The following is a 10,701-nucleotide window of genomic DNA, read 5'->3' as shown; positions in this document are numbered from 1 at the left end:
CCCAAAGATTCACGGAGACTGAACAATGTGGTGCTAGATCAATATCATATTTCACTTTGTCGGCAATGGATGTCTGGGATAGCTGAGTGGGATGAGAGTTAAATGAACTATCGGATTATTGAGCGGGTTCCCTCTGGAGTCATCCCAGGATTCATCAGATATTAACTAGAAGCCGAATTTTTGTTGACCATGGACCCAGAAGGAGATAAAAAGTCTTTTATTTGATAGCTGATAAAGTATAACTTATGGTCCATGTTGTGATTAATGAGAAGTTTTCCTAGTGATAAAGAAAAGAGCCCTTCTATATTGGGGTAGTAATTGCTTATATGTTGATAGCCCCCTCTAATTCTCTAAGCTTTTGAATGCATTATATTTCCATGAATATTCCCTTTCACCTTGTATACCTTCACTTCTTATTCTTCTCAGCACTTTTGGAGGAAAAATTAGTTTTCCTGGATAATTTTTCTCCTCTTTTTGCTTTGGCACTGGATTGTGAAGGTCAGTTATTTAACAAACATTTCTGTACTATTTTCTCTGAGTTCTGTGGTAAGCAGAGTCAAAAGCACATTACCTATCATCACAGAGCTTATAGTCAAATGGGGAGAGAAAAACAAAAAGTAAGAAATAACTGCATATCTGGGAGCCAGTTTTACTTTGTAAGGTGCCTGATGCTTTGAAAAGGGAAGAAGAGAGTTTGAGAGGTGAAATGATCCACATTTAAGTCACAAGGGGGATGAACAGAGGAGACATTGGTTGGCAAAGAACCAGGGCTCTGTGTGTGTGTGTCTGTGTCCTGTGTGTACTGTGTGCATATATGCTATGTATGTTCGTGTGCTGTGTGTGTGTGCTGTGTGTGTGTGTACATACAGGATGGATCTTAGGAGTTCTATTCCATCAAAATATCTGGGAACTGGCTCATGGCAGAAGGGTGATTAGTCAGGGTAGGATACACCATGCTGCAGAGACAACTCTTAAATCTTCACTGCTTATTATAACAAATGACTTTTCTCGCTCACACTATTTGACCCTTTCAGGTCTGCTGTGGCTTCTACTGCAACATTTCCTTACTTTTGGACTCCCTCTTACAGAGCAGCCACCATCTTGAATGCTGTGAGCTGTTGTATCAGAAGGAAAAAGAGAGTGAGCTTCTTGAACTGGCCATGAAATGCTCTCAGCTAATTGACCAGAACCGGTATTCTTGAAGAGCCAGAGATGAACTGGAAGTATAATATCACCCTGTGCCCCTGAAGGTAGGGAGCTGGAAATATTTGGTGAAAAGCAGAAGAGATAAACTCTAACTACCAAAGAACCTGCAACCGGGAAAATCAACTGCTAGTGAAAGACATTTCAGGCTCTTTTCCCAGCATTGGGGAACAGCAGTGAGCAGTGGTGAGATGCACAGAGGAATAAAAACCAGGACAACCTGATTCTAACCCCAAACCTGCTAGCTGCCTGACCAAGGATATGTCTCTAGGTCAGTTTCCTTATCAAAACTGGTTTTATAGGACTGTTTTGGAAAGTACAGGATACTGATGTTTTGTGGGTAATAAGGGTGAGGAGCCCTTAGAGATTTCCTGTCCTTCTCTTGCCTGCTGTGGTGTCTCCTGCCCTACTCAGTTGGTTGTGGGTTGTGTTTTCTCCAAAGTCAAATGAATGAAAACAGCTGGAGTATTTGTGTCAAGAAATGGTCATGACTGAGTCTTCAAGGAAAAGAAGGTATGAAGCTGAACGGGAGGCCAGCTGGCAGTGGCTCTCATCCAGGGGGCCTGCTGCCCCCTGCCAGATGTGTTTGAACACATGAAGGGACATTTTGGATGTTCACAGTGACCGGGTGCTCTGGTGGCATTTGGCAAGTGTTTACTAAGGGATGCTAATTGTCCTGCCATGCCCAGGACAGTCCTGAACAGTAAAGGATGGTGCCGTTCCAAACACAATATTTGAGGAAACACTGGTAGGAGAGAAGCAGCTGTCAGCACCAAGTGCAGCACTGAGTTCTGTGATTTGAGACAGCTCTGAGCTCCAGAGAAGCTTGCGGTCAGGTTGCCAGATTGAGAATGGGTTTTAGACTTCTTTTTCTACTAGGTGGCAATGCACACAGTGATTGCTCAATTAAATATGTGGCGAGCGAATGCCCCAATTACTGTGTTCCTGGCTCTTGCCTAGCTTGCATGACAGTGTTCCTTCCTTAAGATAGCTAGAGACTTAAAAGGAAGGTTTAGGCAAATTCACAGATGGTATTCTAACAAGTTAAAAAGGACAGAGAGGGACAGCTGGGGCATGTTCCTAAACTCTTTAAGTCAGCATCAGGGCGGCTGGTAGTGCCTCTTGCTTGCATGCTCCTTGATGCCTGGACCGCTGCCAGAGACAAGACTCTTCCAGAGGTGCAGAGCCTGGTCCTAAGTTTGAGTTATTCTTTGGCTTATATACTCTCCCTGCTTGTCTGCTATTGGCCACCTTTCCAAATTCTACTCTTCTCAATGTCAGACTCAGTTCTATTTCAGCAAAGGAACACTGACAGGGTCCTGAATAAACCATGATCTCCTTTAAAATCCCACCTCATCTACCACTGGAAACATTCCTCTGCACTGCCTGTTCTCTTCTGAGAGATCCTAAGCAAAAGATGAGCTCTGTGTTTGGGATAATTTATTCTGCAAGTGGAATGGAGGGTGACGATGAGAGATAAAAACTCCAAAATTTTATATACAGTCAGTTGTGTTATGAAGCTTGCTTTGAAAACACAAATTTTTTCCAACACGCTCGAAATATTAGGGAATGGCTTGAGCACAGGGTGAATGGAGTGTTTGCTTATGGCATGGTTCTGACACAGCAAACACCAGGTGGATGTGGAAACCACTCTGCTGCTCTGAGCCCTGGGGAGTACACAGGGTAGACCCAAACACACCTTCTGGCTCCCGAGGTCACTGCCTGTGTTATGAATCATGTCCATCCACACCGGCCTTTCGACACTTGGTCTGATTTCCAGTAGCCTCCTTCTACCACTGCATGATGACTCGCAGCTATAATCCTCCAACACCTACAGACACAGACAAACTTCAGCTTAACCATGTCAAACGTGTACAGCTGTGTTGCCATTTTTGTTTCCTGGCTTCTGTTTATGTGTCGCTTGCAAAGTTTTTGAATGTGGTGTCCCCAACCCCATTTCTCCCATAGCCCTATATTTTTTATTGCACAATATTGCATGGCCCGGTGATTTTTAGGAATGCTCAGGTACATTCCAGCAGAATTGAATGTGCTTTTTGCAATTCAGATTTTGGGATTCTTGGTCAAGGTTGCTTGCAAGGAGGAGAAGGTGGGGCCCGACTTTTACCTGACTCATCATCCCAGGAAGCCACATTGCATAATAACTAATAAAGACCGTTATCAACAGAGAACAATAAAGGGAAGGTTTGGGGGAAGAAATCCTGCATGTGAAATGACTATGAAATTACTCTTACCTCTGTGAACATGTCTTCTCTGGTCTTTGTGGATCTTTTCCTTTTGTTCCACACAGTGGGGGTGGCAAGGATGGAAGGGGGAAGAGAGATGACTCTTTTCCACTTCTACAGACCTGCCACAAATTCCTCCATGGAACATTTCCTGTGGTGAGTTCTAGATCACTTATTTTAGTTTATGTCTTCAAGGCATGAATCAGAGTTGTTTCTTTACCTATATTCCATACATAACAAAATTCCGGAGTAGTAAGTGATGTTTATGATTTTACTGTAATGGCATCAAGACAATAAACAATAAACATCCTTTTTAGTTTTGCAATAAAATCCCAAACTCATCTTTTCCTTAAATAATAAAACAGTGCAAGTTTGGGAATAGGCTTGTTTTATAATGCAATGAAACTGGGTCCTGTTAGAGAATAATGGAAAAGTCTGAGAGTGAGAGGGGAGGACAGGATTTATTCTGGAGCTAAGGGAATTTCCAGCTCTTTCTTTCTGCCACTCTTGGCTTTTCCTTCCATCTTGAGTATCTATTGTTTACTTGGACAGGGTTGGCCTTGTCTTTACAGACTGGTCAAAAACTCTGTGATTAAGGCAGACATGGCATCAATCCTCCTAGGGAATGTCTAGTTTATAGATGATATTTAAAAACTAAAGAGACTTCAAGATTCAAAGGACTGAACTGTGGATGGTAAAATTCCAGACATTGTAATGGGTGTTTCTGAGTTTTGTCTATGGGTTGAGGGTTTATTAAAATTATACGTGTTTTTAGAGAACAATTCATAGCTTTAGGAAACCCGAAACAAGTACAAAGTGGGTCAGTGGTATTCATTAGGTTCAAGAGGGCAAGTGGAGACCATCGAGTCTGAGCTTTTTGAACTCTGCTTGGGGATTTCCTTGGTGGGTTGGATGCAGAGTAGAAGGCAAATAACCAGGTTTCAGCTTAGATCCACATGCATTTTATGTAACATTTCTTTTAAGAGTTAAGCTACTTAAGGGGTGCCTGGGTGGTACTCCGTTAAATGTCCAACTCTTGGTTTTGACTCAGGCTGTGATCTCAGGGTTGTGATCTCAGGGTTGTGAGATCCACCTCCACGTCGGGCTCTGTGCTCAGCATGACTCCGCCTGGGACTCTATCTCCCTCTCCCTCTGTGCCTCCTGCATATGCTCTCTCTCTCTCTCTCAAATAAATAAATCTTAAAAAAAAAAGAGTGAAGCTGCTTAAAAATATTTACAAACCAGTGGCTTAGTCTCACATTTGTGGGGCTCCTGGCTCAGTGTTTTCTCCATCAATTGTCTTTTGGGAAAGAAGTTCTTTTTAAATTAGAGGACTTCGCTCCTTCGCATCCAGGTGACTCAGAGAAAGGCTTAGTCTTGATGAGTAGGAGAAGGATTAAAGAAACGAACATTTATTGATGGCTCATGATAGGCAGCAAGCTGGGCTGGGAATACTTCCCATCCCTAGAGATGTTTCAGTAACATGAGAAAGCAGATGTTATCACCCCCATTTTGAGGTTGAGTAAACCGAGGCTCAGAGGTTACGTCCCAAGTCCCAGGATTTGGCAGTTAGGAAGCTTTCCTGGAGTCCTGGCCTTTTATCTGAAAACAAAACAAAGCAAAACCAAACAACAACAACACGTATCTTTCACTCGTCACACGGTGTCGAGTTGGGAGCAGGTTAGCAGAAGAGAGCCAAGGCCTTACTGTGTCTGCTGCAAGCTGACCTGAGGCGGAGGCTAAGACATGCTCAGTATTCAGGTGTCTTTGGGGAGAGACGGTCCTATTTGAAAGTTCCCTTGGCTCTTCCAGCTTCACGCGGTGGCTTAGCCACAGCAAACTGCCCCGTGTTTTCAGCCCCCCCCTCCCCCCCCCAGGTCTCTAGGCATCAGTGCACACACACGCTGTCATTCGTCGCCCGCCCAGTGCTATAGGGACTCACGTGTGAGCTGGGGGGTGGCCTTGGCTCAGTCCTCTCCCTCCCAGGAGGCAGGTACTAAGCGTCAGGGAGAGGTGCTGGCGCCCCCGTCTCCGTCTCGCCTGTTACTACCGTCTTCTTTCCCTTTCTGCCCTGCCTTTCCGGCTGCTCCTACAGAGTCGGCCTGGGGTCTCTACCACTAAGGCTCCAGTGTTCGGGTGAACACAGACCTGGGTGGAACATCGTGCTGCGCCCTTGTTGTCTCCTTAGCGCCCAGAAGATGGCAAGAGACACGTCCGATGTCCCCGTGCGCCAGCAGGTTTGTGTAAGGATGACTCATCTTTGAGGTGGTCCCCCCCAAGCCCCCCTGGGGGAGGAGGGAGATGGTATCACACGAGCACTGTCCCCAGTTCTTCGTTCATCTTGCACCAGGGACACTTCTATGGGTTCTTTGCAGAAGCTTGGGGCTCCCAGTGGGTTGTTTGGGGGTCTGAGAAGTTGGAAGTGAAGACAGAAGAGAGTAGTTAAGAGGCCTTTCCTAGGAGAGTGGACTGAAGTGCGGGGCTTCCTTTTCCTCTTCCCACCCCAACGCCAAGGTTCCTTTGGTCACAGAGCCCTGCCACCGGGCCCAGGCAGGGCAGGGGGTGAATGAGGCTTTGTGTGTGAGATTTTGTTACCTACTAGAATTTCTGATAATGAGGTCCGAAAATGCAGCAGAGGGTCACTTCCCTTTTATCTTACCACATTTTATGGCTTTATTTTGTATCAGTTGTTTAGAGATGGTGTCCTTCATTTCCTCCTTTGGTAAGGAAATTGTTTTCCCGTGGCTTATTTAAATTGGATGTGAAGCTACCAGGCCATGGGGAGCACACACATGGATGTAAGTGATATATTAGATGCCTGACTTGTTGAGGGTGATGGAATATATCCAGGGAGTTTAGACAGTGCTCCCTGGCAAGGGCTATTTATTGAAAACTGCTAAAAATCTACAAGATACAAATGGCATCTCTCCCAAAATAGATATCAAAAGCTTCCCGCCTTTTGCTCCTTCTAAGGAAGTGCTAACAGTTTCTTCTGGATCATGGATTGCGCTGTTTACAATAGGTACTCCTTCCCTGAGCTTTTGGTTGCAAAGAGAGAGTGAAGACACTGCTGGCCTTTTTGCTCCTCCTGGTCCTTCAGGGTCTCTCTTCCACTTTCTGCCAGAAGTGAAATGGCTCTCCCCTTCCCGGTGCCCAGCTTCCTGTCCTTGACCCTCTCTGTACTCTATTCCTAAACTCAAGTTTTGTTTGATATGTAGAGAGCAACTTTGGGAGTTTGGAAAACCATTTGCTCCTTCGACACAGCTAGGATTTTAAGATTATGGTTTTACCCTTGATTTGAAAAACCCAATTTGAAACTCAGCACTGAGCAATGACCCCTTTACTTTAGGGTGGATCCTCCCTCTACTGATTCAGTGTGGTGGGGAATGCTGGGCGATGACATTCACAGGGAACGGAGGACATTTCAGTTGAATGTCTCAATATATTATTACTGAAACAGAGTTTATGAGATAACCACATGCTAATTGGTCACCTCTCTGATTTCTGAGAGAATCTATAGGCTTCTCTGAATCCTGAGGCATCTTGCCCTCCAAAAAATGTGATGCCATATTTCTAAAGCTGGAATAATTTGTTTCTGTTACAGTGTTACTCAAATAGGTACACATATAGGCTCCAAGTGCAAATTTCTTGTGTTTTCTTGTGTATAGCTCTGAATGCTATAAACACAACTAGTAACTGGAAAGAACTAGTAAATGGAAAGAATGTATCAATTACGATTGATATTCTAATAACATTCCAAGGAATGCCACTAATTTAATATGGTTGCTAATGTTTTAGATTCGTGTATTGAACTTTTTACAAAATTACAGTTGGGCCCTCTGGGATTCTCTGTGAGAGAGTTATGCTCTGTGAGGTACAGTTATGCTTTTCTGGACTTTATTATTTCTCCAAGTAAGTGGGGATAACCAGGGATTCCCACATTTGCTGTTCATGTTGTGTTTTGTAATCCAGCATCAGGGGCTAGATTGATCTTTATATTTCCTTTCCTCTATATGATTCAGGTCAATGTGGACCAAAAGCAGTGTATAAGGATGCACACAGAACCTCCATGATATAACACAGAATGGCACTAGCACATACTGCTGTTAGAAAGAGGTTTAATGATGTTTCCAAGGAAATACCGTGGGGTCCATATTTCTTTTCAAAGGGACAATGTGCTTTCAGCTCAGAAATCTTCAGGGAAGTTCCCATCACCTAAGATTGTCAGAGAGCCTATAGGGTACAGAAGGAAGGAAGGCTCACAGCGTTTATATGCAGAAAGAGAGACAGAACCGACACCATGACCCCAGAAAGGACAGACATCTTTAGAAGATAAAATGTCTGAAACAGCACAGGAACCTAATTCATATTTGTCAAAAATAATAAATAGCAATTAAAGGAGATGCCAGACACAAAATATTTTTAACAATGTATTTGATAAGGGATCTAAAGAGCAAAATTTAACGGTTGTATAAGAAGAAATAGAGAGGTGCACCTGGGTGGCTCAGTGGATGAGTGTCTGCCTTTGGCTCAAGTCATGATCTCAGGATTCTGGGATTGAGTCCTGCACCAGGTTGCTTCTCCCTCTGCCTATGTCTCTGCCTCTCTATCTCTGTCTCTCATGAATAAATAAATAAAATCTTTTTTTTTAAGAAAGAAGAAATAGAGAATTTCCAAAAGCAAAATGCCAGTTTAGACTAACATAAGGTAGTAATTGTGTGGGGCATGCAAGGGAGGGTCAGAAGAATCTAGACTTTAGAAGAAGAGGAATCTTAGACTACTAACTGTGTATCTTGGTTTGTCTGGCACATAACTGTCTTATGAGTTTTGAGACATCACTTATACTGTGTTTTGAGATAATCACTTATACTGTCCTCTTTCACTCTTAAAATGTTCTGCTTTCAATGGTAAATGGTAATGTCACTCTCCCCTTAGCAAATGTCTAGGAACTATCATAGAGCCTGCATGGAATAAATTGTAAATGAATATTATCAGAATCCTATTCCTGGGGCACCTGGGTGGTTCACTGGTTGAGCATCTGCTTTTGGCTCAGGGCATGATCTCGGGGTCCTGGGATTGAGTCTCTCATCAAGCTCCCCACAGAGAGCCTGCCTCTCCCTCTGCCTATGTCTCTTTCTCTATGTCTCTCATGAATAAATGAATAAAATCTTTAAAAAATCCCATTAAAATATTAATTTTAATAATATATTATTTTTAGCTAGATATAACAAAAATATCTTTTCAACATGTGGTCAACATAAAAGTATTGAGACATTTTCCCCAAATTTTTATTTAAATTCTAGTTAACATATTGAGAATTTTTAAAAATTATTTTATTTATTTATTCATGAGAGACACAGGCAGAGGGGAGAAACAGGCTCCATGCAGGGATCCTGATGTGGGACTCGAGTCTGGGACTCCAGGATAAAGCCCTGGGTGGAAGGCAGGCTCTAAACTGCTGAGCCACCCAGGGATCCCCATTAATGAGAAATTTTACATTCTTTTTCACACACTAAGATTTTGAAATTCAGTGTGCATTTACTTGCAGCACATGTCAATTTACTAGCCACATTTCAAGTGCTCAATAGGCACATGTGGCTAATAATTACTGCAATAGAGAGAACAGCTATGGAATGTAGAATTTGTTGAATATAACTGTATGATGCTAACTGCATGGTGAACAGTGTGTAGCTTCTATTCCATGATGTGGCTTAGTCATTCTTGAGTCATCTGTTGTCATGATAAAACCAGGTTAAAGAATCCCTCAGCATTAGGATTGTTTCTTCATCTTTGGCTCTGCTTTATTCTACTTTAATTTTCAGTCAAGCTCTTCCTTTCCAACAGCAATATGGTCACTAGGGATTCTAGATTTATTCTCCACCAAAGTGAAAGTACCTTACTCTTTCTCAGTAGTTCTAGCAAGTGTCTAGGCAGTGAGTCTGATTTGACCAACTGGGTCACATGCCTATCCCTGATGCAGTCACCAGCTCAGGGGATGGAAAATTCTGACCAGTCACATACCTGCCCCTGGAGCTCTAGAGGAGGGGTTATGTTCCATCGAAACGTGATGAGCAGTGAATGGGGAAAGCCCTTCCCAGGAGAATCCAAGTGCTATTACCAGAAGGGAAATGCATGTAGATGTGAGAAAACATTAGAAGTACAGGGACTATACCTTAGGGGAAAGAGGTATTGCCTAGATATTCCAGGGATATAGGCAGCCTTAAGTAGTTCTGTACCAGCCCCCTACCCTCAACTGCAAGAAATTTGCTAGAGGCCACCAATGAAATCCCTTCTCTATATTTCTCTGTCAATGGACTTTAGTTACTCATACAGATTGTGACCTGTGAGTAAAAGATCCAGTGTCAGCTTCCAGTAGGAAAATTGTGATGAATGTATTAGTTTGTCCTCAAACCAGGGATTCAGGATCTCTGAGGCTGGAAGGGAAAAACATCCATTATATCCAGGTTTCTTTGGGTTCTCTCTCACATTTAATGTAAATGTTAATGCTCCAGAAAGGACCAGGACCAGGACCTGTAACTATGGATATTCAACAATCCACACCTTAAGGGATGGCGATTAGTAGCATCACCAGAGCCTAAAGGGCAAGTGGATCCCAGGCTAGCTATAAGAACCTGATGGACTTTAGGGTATGGTGTAGGCCTTGGCCACATTTGGTGGGGTGAAAAAAAGCTATTCAAAGCAGGTGGGGAATTCTAGAGCATCATGTACTACAGGAATTGGTTAGAACCGTAACAGGATAGGTTGAGCCTGGGCTAAGAAAGGAATCATCAGAGTGGTAATCTTGTTCCTACATGCTGCTGTATCTAACAAAGCTTTGGGAGCTCCATTATTTTGGTGCTACCTGAGGCTTAAGAGAGGAAGCCCAGCTCTGTGAGTGGCAATCCTGAAGAGGTAAGTCCCCACAGTCTTCAGCCAGCAGAAAATCACTATGTCATCTGCTGGGATTGAGGACTGGATATAATTCTCCCATTCACTGAGATCAGCAGAATTCAGCATTTTGCATGCATCCTTCTGAAGAATACACCACTGATGGTGAGAAGATAGTCATTGAAGAAGTTTTGTGCTTTGTGTACTCTTAATCACCACACCCATGCCAAACTCCCTCACTGGTCAGTGTAGTGGGGCTGAGAAACAGAAAGCCTGGATGGAATCCTCACTCTGCCTCCACTGAACTGTATGATTCTGAGATAATCCCTAAAATGTTCTGTACCTCAATTGCTTTATCTGAGAAATG

The sequence above is a fragment of the Canis lupus genome, chromosome 12 (assembly GCF_048164855.1).
Source record: "Canis lupus baileyi chromosome 12, mCanLup2.hap1, whole genome shotgun sequence".
Classification (NCBI taxonomy): domain Eukaryota; kingdom Metazoa; phylum Chordata; class Mammalia; order Carnivora; family Canidae; genus Canis; species Canis lupus.
Note: the sequence above shows the minus strand (reverse complement) of the source record.